The sequence below is a fragment of the Pinus tabuliformis genome, chromosome 8 (assembly GCF_031772625.1).
Source record: "Pinus tabuliformis cultivar Carrire ecotype Pingquan chromosome 8, CPIR1, whole genome shotgun sequence".
Taxonomy (NCBI): Eukaryota; Viridiplantae; Streptophyta; class Pinopsida; order Pinales; family Pinaceae; genus Pinus; species Pinus tabuliformis.
In genome coordinates, this window is record NC_142294.1 from 1,304,288,811 (window position 1) to 1,304,300,428 (window position 11,618).

Sequence of the window (11,618 nt, forward strand, 5' to 3'; positions counted from 1 at the left end):
TTCCTAGAACTCTTCCAAAATTGGCAAGAAGTTGAAGTCTTCTGCTAGAGGAAGTGTCCCCAATTCTTTGAAGAGGTGTCACAAACTGAAGGCATGCTCAAGGGCACATTTCTCTCTAGCAACAACTCTAAATCTGGTATGGCAGGTTGTGGCTTAGGCTCGCTTGATGTGACTTTGAAGCTTTTAGATGACCATCATTTCTCCCCCTATCAGATACAAGGTGAGATGATGGAGAAAACTCATCTTCTAGACTATTCAATACTCTAGAACAATTTCAGACATATCACTGAAATATCTTCTTGGATGTTGATGCCCATTTCCAAGAAACAATCCATCTAATATGAATATGTGTTCTTGCAGCAGGTTTGTTTTTGAAGCATCTATTTGAAGAATGAATTGTTTTATGACAGTGCTTACATGGATGAAGATCAAAATAGTGATCTTTCAAATGGCCAACTCAGTCACAATGTAGGCATTTCACAATCTATTGTTGTGGAAGAGGGGAAGAATCTGGAACAGCTAGAGGTGAACTGTCATGAGGAGCAGCTAAAGATAAACCGTCCTGAAGAAATCTAGCACTTTGAAATTGGATTGGTATGGAGTAGTCTAGAATATGAAAGGACACATCCTTGTCATATCCAAGACCAGTTCTATGATTTTTGTGGACAAGCTCTTCCCAAGGTCTGATGACCGACTTGAGAAGTGCAGGCTAAATTTCTTCTTTTGCATGCAAATATGTTGTTGCATTAGGCACTAAATCTGAATTTGCAACATTATTGACTTGTTGTTTATGGGAGTCTGTTTCATTGTTATGAATAAAAACAGGTTCAGAATAACGACTGCATTGTTGTAATTATGCTTGTTGTAGCTAAGATTCAAGCTACAAAAATTCAATCTTGTCATGTACATCTTGTAAACAACTGTGAATATAGGTGAGAAAATCCTTGCTGATTTTGATTGTATTATCCATAGTAGAGAGTATTAGATTATCCAATAACTCTAATATTGCACCATTTGGAGCCATTTTTTATTAACCTCAAAAAAATAGTAAACCAGTGAGGACCTCAATGCACTCCAAACTCTAATACAATGTCAATGGCAATAGTTTTCCTTTGATCGATGTCAGAATATTGTGTAAACAAGGTTGCTTGAATGAAACCCTAAATATTTTACACTTTACTGACAACTCTATGGATTCTTCTACATATGTTTCTACGTTGGAGGCTTGCATTCTGGACAAAGCTTTACCAAAAGCCAAAATACTACACGCTCACATTAATCAGATCAAAATTAAAGCAGACAATCTTTTATGTAATGCACTTGTTAAAATGTATGTTAAGTGTGAAAAGTTGTCAGACGCTCACAGAGTTTTCAATCGAATGATTCAACGAGATGGGTGCCCATGGACTCTTATGATGGTAGCCTATGCAAGGCATGGCTTTCCTGAGGAGGCATTGTCATTGCTTCACCAAATGAAACAAGCGGGCATCCGAGCCAATAACTTGACCTTCACCATATATTGCACCACCAGAAGTTTACAGTACTACACGTTCCATGGGTCCAGTGAATGACGTTAACATTGATTTACATACCAATGTACCAATTTTGTCAAACCGATACTCCCTCTGCGCAGACCATCAATCCAACATCTGTAAACTCCAGTTGGTTTATTGAGGATGAAATGTGAATGGCACATGCACTAGCCACTAAAGTGAAAATGCATCTGGAAACCCCTCAATCAAAGCAGACATCCTACAATTCCTAAAAAGAAAAGAATCATATGATTTTTGCAACAACGTGAATCTAGATATCAATTATTAGCTTCTTCCAAAGACCACAAAGCCTTTAGAAACATGACTATATATAATTGCTTATTAGATTTGGAGGAAAATACAACAAATCATAAATGTGTCATCAACAAATCACGAAGACCATCAACAAGTGTGAACAAGTTCTACGATCGATGTGGAAGGACAGTAACCAATGTCCCCATTTAGTAAATCGCTCAGCCCAACACATGGAGGAGGTCCCCAACAGTTCTTTTGCTCCACGTACAGTGACATGAATATAATATGAATATAACCGTTTCTTGTGCAAAATATTAAATTCTTGTCCAAAACATGAATGTGCCTTCCACCACCAAAGATGTTATATGCAGGTCCAAGAATTGTTTCAAAATCAGAATCAATAGTTGTAACATAAGAGAACCACAGGATTAATCAACAGTGCCTCCTTCCTCATCCGCATCAAAACTTCAATAGGTTGGGCTTTGTGGAATACAAAGAGCATGTTTGCAGTTATGTATTCCAACTCAACTCAATTGCTTCAGCTTCCATAGAGTATCTTTGTAACTATGCATTCCAACTCAATTCAATCGACTCCACCTTGGACATAATGTAGAGTCTCTCTACTTTCCATGCCGATGCGAAGCTGTTCTGCGGTGCTTCTGATTCTCCAAACTCAGGTAGTCATTTTTGTAAAAGAATTCAGTTCATCATACCACAATGGGAGGTAGATTTACCAATGGTGGCATGAAACTATGCATACACAACGTTTATACATGATGTTAAATTAATACAGTTGAATGAGAGCTGCGGGGAGGCACAACGTATCAGACAACTTTCAACTTAATGATGGGACAACGACAACATTCAACTTAATGTCGTGAAAATGTTAAATGAATAGATTATGATTGATGGTATGATGTAATTGCAACGATACTTCCTTGGATAGGCTGTAAAACTAGAGAGAGGAGGAGTCGGTGTAATACAATGTTAGATATATTAAAAAACACATGAGACAGAGAGAAACGGTGGTTTGGTGGGATGATGATATACGATGTGGTATGGTGCTAAGCCGTATGCTTCAACAGTTAAAATATGGTAACCAAAATAGATTTTACAATGGTAAGGTATACCACAAACCATTCAAACCAGCCTTAATGCATATTTCCCAACATAAAATTTACATACCATGCAATGCATCCTTTCAACTCTACGCATGGAACGCAGTGATCAGGCTATGATTCAATTTAACACCAAAATTCTGCAGCGCTGACAGAAAAGCACACAAATGATCTGTAGCAGGAGGATGGAGAATTCTAGAATGATAGGTTAGAATGACATGTAGATGAACCCCCAATCGACCTCATACAGTATATGCATAGAGAAACAATCAAGTGCATAGATGTTAGGAAGAGAATTCTTTAAGGAAGAATTAGGTATTGGCTCTCAAACAGAGAAACGATGGAGGGCATCAGTGCTGATAAGTAGACAGGGTATGGTAGCATGTTTGATGAGTAGAGGGCAGATAGAGAGTAACATCGATAGCACTAAGAGAAGGCCAACGAGCACAAGGTCAGACGTATTGTTGTTCAAGGCAAAATCTATAATAGAAACCATCCCTGACAACAATAAGAAAATAGATTTCTGACAAAGGCCAAATTAATGGAGCGTTAGCTCAGGTGTACATTGAAAACACTCAATTTCAGGCAAGAATGAACATATGAAGAATAATGGACATTCAGATCTTTGAGAGGCGGCGAATAGGAAAAACTGACAGGTACAGAGAGCAACGTATTAAGGCGGTTCACAAAATTCAAGGTATGTTATAACGTTCAATTCTTGACCAACTCATTCAACAATATAGGTTTGACAGAGATGGCAGTCTAGAATAGAGGTACGAGACTGAGATGTATAAAAAGCCCACAGAAAACAAGTGGCTCACAATTGAGCAAGGTAGGAGATAACCTGCTCTGATACCATGTTAAACACACACATGGCAGTAACAGAATATGAATGATAAACAGGAGAGTACGTTTATTATTAACAAATTATATACATTTATAGTATATGGTGTGACCCTTGGATTCATATTCCAAGTGGTCTCTTGGACTCCTTTTGGCTGTTCAGCTTCCACACCAACCCTTGGAGGATTAGGTGTCCAACATATTTGAACAAGAAACATTACTAGAAAAATCAAAGGAATTAATAGCAGAATTTAAGAAATAATTGGGTAAAAAGACAGGAGATTCAACAACATTAATCAGGATTTTGAATTCAAAAAGAAAAAATAGCTTGAACAATATCACATAGATGATAGAACTGAAACAATTCCAGAGGTTAGAAAGATTCACATCAAAAGGAATTTAATGTTGCAACTTGAAAACAAATGCCACAATTTAAAATCCAACCTCCAAAAGTTTCACAGAAAGTTTAATGTGTTGCATCAAAATGGACTGTTAGGTTTAAGGGTAATTGGAGATAAGATGATTACTTTTGAATAATACTAGTGAAGGTTGTATTCAATAGCCACACACAAAGCAATAGTTTCCAACATCAGAGGGACTATTACAAGGAACGCTTTCATTGAGGGTTTGACTTTTGAATTGTTGATTAAGCATGAAATCAAACATTTGTTTGTAGTCAAACCCACTTTTCAGAACTACACTGAAGTAGATGAGGCTTACATAAAGTTAATCAAAGCCACCATTCCATATAAGGATAGGATAAAATATGTTTACTCATTGATTTCATTAGCAAATACATTTTATAGGAGTAATTTTGAAGCTTTCAGCAACAACGGGCAAGTTTAGAGGAAGAATTGGACACATAATTAGGAAAAAAAGAAAAATAAAAGAGCATCTTTTTAGGCCTAGTCATCAACAACAGCCTCGAATTTAGTTCCAAACAGCTTAAGCAATTTTATTTTCCTATTTTCCTCTATATTTAAAAATATTTGTGTTTTCAAAATAGATATTATTTTATAAATTTATTTAGTTTGGAATCCGATCTCAGATGTAATATTTTTCTTAAATTGTGTTCTTGTATGTCTTTCTTTGTTATTATTTTCACTATGTTTTATCTGCATATGTTTTGAAGTTTATGGGAGTTCTGGGTAAGATAATATTGAGTTTAAATTTGTATAAAATCCCCCATGAAGTTATAATCTATTACAGAGATTAGTTGATTAAATCATTTGTTTGATTTAACTCCTCTACATCAATAAATTTTCATCTTCCCTTAAATTTTCTTAAACATATATTGTTTGGTTCGAACAACATTTTACACGCATACATTGTATACGATGATTAGATAATCTTTTTTTATGTTTAACAAACATATAGTTTCTGAAGTTTCAACCTTGCACATCTAAATCAAAGATAAATTACTATTTAGAGGTGAAGAATCAACCCTTATATTTATTCATAAGTAATTAAGAATTGCACCTATTCAAACAATTTAGAGATTGGTCATCCAAAACAATTTAAAAACCAACAAAACATTTTATATTCTCTAGCATAATTCCTAACCTAGAATTATCTACAGAGGTACAACAATAACAAAATAGATAAAATGATTTGGTAGATATGCAATAGGATGGAGAACCGACATTGGTCGTCACCTTTCCATCTCAATGACCCGAGGCGAACATAACCACACCAACTCACCACTTTAATGATAGATGGTGGTTTCGTGACATCGATTTCTATAAGCTAAATGTGACAAAATGCTAATATTTTTTGTTATTGTCCCCTTTCCGAGCATTTCCATTGTTCTGGTCTGCATGCTCGACGACATTATGGGACAAGGCCATCGGATATTAAATAAGTAGAATCTTTGGTTTATATAATATGTTTTATAATATTTAATATTCAATAGAGCTTGAGTGGGCCTAATCGTTAAGAGCACATGTTTCCTCCTACGAGGTCATAGGTTCAAAAACTAGAGGGGGGTAGAGTATGTATGCCTTCGTAGACTTAGCAGTCAAATCGTTGCGCAAAGGTGGGTCCATTGTCCCACAAACAAGGGGTTCTCATACACCAATTAGGTGTTTGGCTTGGCTGCTACCTTAAAATTGGATAATAATAATAAAAATATTGTATAGTGGTATGTGGTAGGGATATTGGTTATTTTTATAAAATTGGTATTTTATTTAGAATTGTGTGATTAGATTTTAATAAAGGAAAAAAATATTTTTTATATATTACTTCAATTTAATATAATTAAAAATTTCTTTTATTATTTCGTTCTAATATAATGATAAATTAGCAATTGCACCGAGAGGTGAAAAGGAACACCGATAGGAGGGAGTGAGAATAATGCGGAATGCAAAGGGATGCTTTAGATAATATTATCGAAGTTCTTTAAAATAACTCTAAGTGGTTATAATTTTATGCTTTCCATGTTCATATAGGAAAGTTATTACAACTACCTTCCAAAGATTTGGGAACACCATTTTAATCAACGTCTATTGTAGTTTCTCCCTCAAGATGGCATTGAAAGTTTCTTTGAGCTTGAAAAAAATCCCTCATATTTCTTTTCTAGGCATTGACAGTTGCTTTCAACTTGACAAAAAAACCCCAGAATTCTTTAGCTTCAGTGTCATAATTCTTTCTATGTGTGTGCGCTTGCTTGCCCAAGTGTGAGGTGATGGAGAGCTTTGGTAATGACAAACTTTTCCTTTCAATTTTTTAGTCATTTTTCTCTCTTCTCATTAAATGTATTTTTCATTTGTAATATCTATTATGAGTTTGGAAAACACTGGATTGATGATGATAGTTTTATAATTCCCTGCAATGTTTTGGTTTCATGTTTTACATATTTAAAGACCCATATAAATATAAAATATCTAAGATGTTGAAATAGTTTGTTCCACATACTACCTATGCTTCCCATGCATCAATGATATTCTCTCAGATTTCGCTTGTGTATTCCACTGTACCAAACCATGAACCCAATGTGTCATAGGTTAATAGACAATATAAGCTAAATATATGTTTACACTTTAAATTAATTTTGATTTGAAAAAAATTGTAGTTAGTGATGTGGTGCGGTGGGTGATAATGCTTCCTACAAACTTTGTTTTTTTTTTCATGGCTTAAGGAATATTTCACATGCCCAATGGCGAGGATTCACAATAACGTATCATAAGGTAATGCCCAATGTTGAGGATTCCAAATAACTTATCATAATGTATGCTTGAAATTACTATCTTGATAAACAATGAAAAAAAAATCCCAACTAATTTTTCTATTCTGAACTCCTAGTAATGTCCATTGTTCTTAGAATGGTTTTCCTTCCTGCAGCTCATTTTTTCCCTATAAATATGCAACCATTACTAAACATATAATTAACGCAAGGAATAAATTTTGACACACTTAAGAATTACTTCTTGGAAACGTCATGCTTCTGGTTGCATCTTCTCGCATTCTTACCATATGGCCTCGAACAAAACAATTGATGGATATCTCTTGCCAAAACTTGGAAATACAACTACAATCAATTTCCCTGAGTTCCTGGTCATTTTTCCACTTTAATTATTGTGGCTACAGTACCTCCTGATGAAATTCCTACCATTAAGCCTTCTTGAAGTGTCAGAAATGGAGCGCCACTCGTCAATGGTGGGATCATATGCTTCGGTGGAGCTAAAGTCGAAGCTAGGAGCCACAACGTTGTCTCCCACAACGTAGATGCAGTCTTCGATGCTATTTTCATTCTTTAATTCAATGGAAATTTCATCCTTTAAGTTGGTTTCTTATTAGTTGACACTTAATCACACCTTAATTCGATGGAGCTGGGAGCCATGTTGAACCCACGTGTATCAGGTTCTAATTGAATTCCATTAGCCCTGTTGGTCCTAAGGGAAACAATGATTCCAATCCATTACACTATTGAATTTTCATTGGAAAGATAATGTAGTCCAAAGAAGAAGGGAAATGAATACAGGCCAACATGTGAAAGTGAATTTGCACTGCACCAATGCTTAAACATAATGGTGTTGGTGTTGGTGTCCTTTGCAAAAGTCCCATTTGCACCAATATTGTATCCAATTTTTAAAACAACAAGCTGAGTGTCCACTATAAATAAAATTGTAAAAGCAAGATTAATATTCATTTTAGATCTTATTTTATGAAAACCAGATAAATGAAGGACAACAACTATGAAAGTATTAAAGCTCTCCCATATTAGACAAATGTTGATTAGAAAAAGACCCAGAAATGATCAATACCAAAACATTCAATCAACTTTAATCTCATAAAAGTTCATGCCTTGCAGGATAAATACAGGAGCCATGACTGACAAAACATACAAACAAATTATATCTAATAATCTTTTATTGATTTCTTTGACGGCTTGGCTCAAGAAAGAAAGGAGATCACAAAAAATTCTTTGCAGATAGGTAGTTCATTTTGTTTTGAAACTATCTGATATGTATTATATCAAACAAATATAAACAATACATGGAAATAAATTTGCTTCAAAGGAAAGTAAATTGTGGAAAAAAAGACTCGACAAATATACCATTACAAATAAAGTTAAATAAATTAAAGAAATGAACTCATTGGATAACTCCATAGCATACTTAAAAGCCACCTATGTTCAACTAATGAAATTATTAACACAGATTCATAGGAACCCTGGATCTATTAAGTGTCTAAGTGGATCAAAATAAATAATTGAGTGAAAACGTATATATTCCCTTGATTTATTAAATTCCCAACAAAATTAAATAATTGAGTACAAATCTCTCCATGCATAAAAGATCCAATGTATATATATTATCAATTTTATTTTTCCTATCTTCCACTATTAACTACCTCGAGGAAAAAGAATCAATATGAACCTCTTTGCACTTAAAGGATCTAGTATGTGTATCTAATCAATATTCTTTTATCATCAATCTTGTATATATAATCAGTTTTGTTTTCACTGAGAGAGCACCTAGCTTCTCTTAGTGAAAACAAGAGCATATGACTAGCAGACTTAACTAGGAATGTTTCTCTATTGAACAACACTAGGGTCTACACTATATTTTCAAGGATTGAAAAATCCAACTTCCTTAGGTCAGTAGTGGTTATGGTAGCCACAAGATATGATTTCCATGCCTATCTTGTGGTAGTAACTATCATAGGAATAGGAAGCATGTTGTTTAAGATTATTAGGATCATAGCAAGGTTGACCTTACAAAAAAGAGGAGAAATCAACTTGTCCAGGACGACATGCCCAATCCAAAGAAACTTGGACCAGTTTAGGGTCAACCACTTCCACTGATATTCAGAAGTCTGAATGGAAATTTCATTAGAAAGAATTGTACCAACATCTATTAAATGTAATGTGTACACTAGATATTTATCAGCATATAGAGTCCCCAATCCTACTCATAAATAGGACTTGATCTCATATCCTCGTTCAATAATTCATAAATGTATGTATTGACTAGTATGTCAGGATCCCTAGGAGTTACTGTGTTGTTGAGGACATGTCTAACTTGATTACTATGATAAGTGTCGAAATTGTCATCTATGGTAGGAGGTTCAATCTAGACACACTTTGAGGCCCATCTTGTCTCAAACACAACCATTGGAATGTTTGTGAAATTCAAGTCAGCCATGGCAAAGTATCCAACATCAATCATGTCATTGAAAACATTAGTGTAATATAGTGTTGTATAGGCATCCACTGCCTCTTTGTTAGTGGGGAGGGGCTAAAAAAGGGTGTAGTCCAATCCCACCACTCCATGAGCACAAGAATTGACTTAAAGCTCCCATTGAAGAAGGCCTGAGAAGGTGGAAAGGAATCTAAGATGATGTTAGAAAAATGAGGACTGGAAACCTTGACCTGCCTGTCCAGATTGGTTGCCACGAGAGTAGAATGCAAGAACTTCACGATAGACAATAGATCTAAGGAAACATTGGGAATAGTAGTAAGAACCTCGCCACCCACATAGATTCCTTTGAAGTTGGTGTTTGGAAGGTAGGATTCCACATTCATGTTCACCCAACTAGTTGCAGTGGAGCTTGACCACGTTATCCCTAGAAATTGGTTTTTTGGCACTGTTACTACAACATCTATTATTGTTTTAGCCTAAAATGTCAAAGTTCCTTGATCTGCATCATGGAGCCGCACATGGTTCACTTGTTGTACCTTGACATGAAGTGAATTGTTGCTACATTTGAGTTCCATGCCTTTGAAAACACTTTCATTTGCTTGAGTACCCAACCACACAACCAACTTCTACTCGCCCTTGACCTTTCCTTCATTTTTCTTGTCCTCAAGACGAGACCACTGAAGTGCAAGAAACCGCAGTGAAATATTAGGTTCACATATTTCCCAAGCTTCTTGAGGTCCATGAGATGGACAGTGAAGATGAAAAACCGCAAAAGTTTCTCGCCATCAATGATAAAAAAAACAACGACCACAACAAAAACCTTTCCACACGTACATTTTTTATCTACCAGAGGAGGACGAAAATGGGTCGTTCAGATTGGCTCGCATGAACAATGTTTGGACATAGAAATCCCATAGAGAAAATGCATTCGGCATAATTAAATGAATTCTATTTATAGATAGTGTTATAGTAGTTTGTATATATATATATATGCTAATTTATAGACGAAATGACCTTTTTCACAACATTTTTTCTCATTAATTTTAACTAAAAATTGCTAAATATTTTTAAAAACTTGAGTTTAAGTTGTTTAAGATGTAAAACTCAAGTGTCCAAGGGTTTATATGATACTCAATCCATTTATGCATTCAAAAATACATTCTAAACATTAAAAAATAAAATTCTTTCTTGAAATTCTTTTCCAGATTCTAATGAAAAAGTCTATTTCATCTATAAGTTAGACTATATACCTATATATAATATAAAAAATAAACTTTATAATAATATTTACGTTGATAGGAATTTTTTTGTGAGCTTGCAGTGGGACCCTAGCCAATCCGATCGCTCAATTTTCTTCTTCGTAGGACCAACTAGAAATTTCCATTTGGGACTAGCACCTAGACAGTCAACATTACCTATACCTCCACAGTCTCCCAGCAATCAATTTTCACTTCACATAGGTGGGCTCCAGTATTGTAGCAATAATGCTGCAACTCCTGGGACTCTCGTCTTTACTTTTATCAACCTGGTAGTTCGTAACAAACTTGGAAGCGACAGTGTTGTATGCACAAGTACTAGCTCTTGCCGCAGCTGTCACTTGGTCAGCTAGCACAAGTCTGCTAGGGGCTCAAGCCAACTTCTATGAGCTCTTAGAAGAAGCCTTTTTAGCTGATGGATGAAAGCTAACTCAAAGGAAGCCAATCTACTTGCGGAAAAAAACTGTAAGCCAAAAAGAAACGCAAACCCTAACAAACCCTAATTCTACCAGCTAGTCCTACTTATGCAAAGGAGAGAATGAAAACTACTGAAAGAGATGCCATTACTTCTATGAAGGTAAAATACATGTGTCTATACTACCTTTGTCTAAAGAAAACATCTTTTTGTATTTTTGTTTAAGTTGTGGGAATTATCATGCATGTGCTTCTAACTGGCTTTTTACTGTGCAGGGGTACATCAAGGGGAGAAATGCTTGGGAAAGGTTGGGAAGGTTCAGAGAGGGTCTAAGGGGTCCCTAACACCCTTCCAGAGAGTTTCACAAAGTTTGGCTACTAAGAAACCGCGTTTATGAGCTTCTACAGGAAGTCTGCAGGGGTTCTACAGGATGTTCAGGAATTTCTACAAGATGTTCAGAGATTTCTACAGGATGTTTAAAGATTGGATTTTGGAGGATGGGTGAGTGAGGGAAGATGACTAAATGGATATGGAGGTAGGATAGGGGCCTGAAGTGG

General features: G+C 35.4%; 1 pseudogene; it reads right to left on the reverse strand.

Annotated features, from left to right (window-relative positions):
- Positions 1-8,846: 8,846 nt before the first annotated feature.
- LOC149240256 (glucan endo-1,3-beta-glucosidase 3 pseudogene) lies at positions 8,847-9,965 on the reverse strand (annotated as a pseudogene).
- Positions 9,966-11,618: the final 1,653 nt, after the last annotated feature.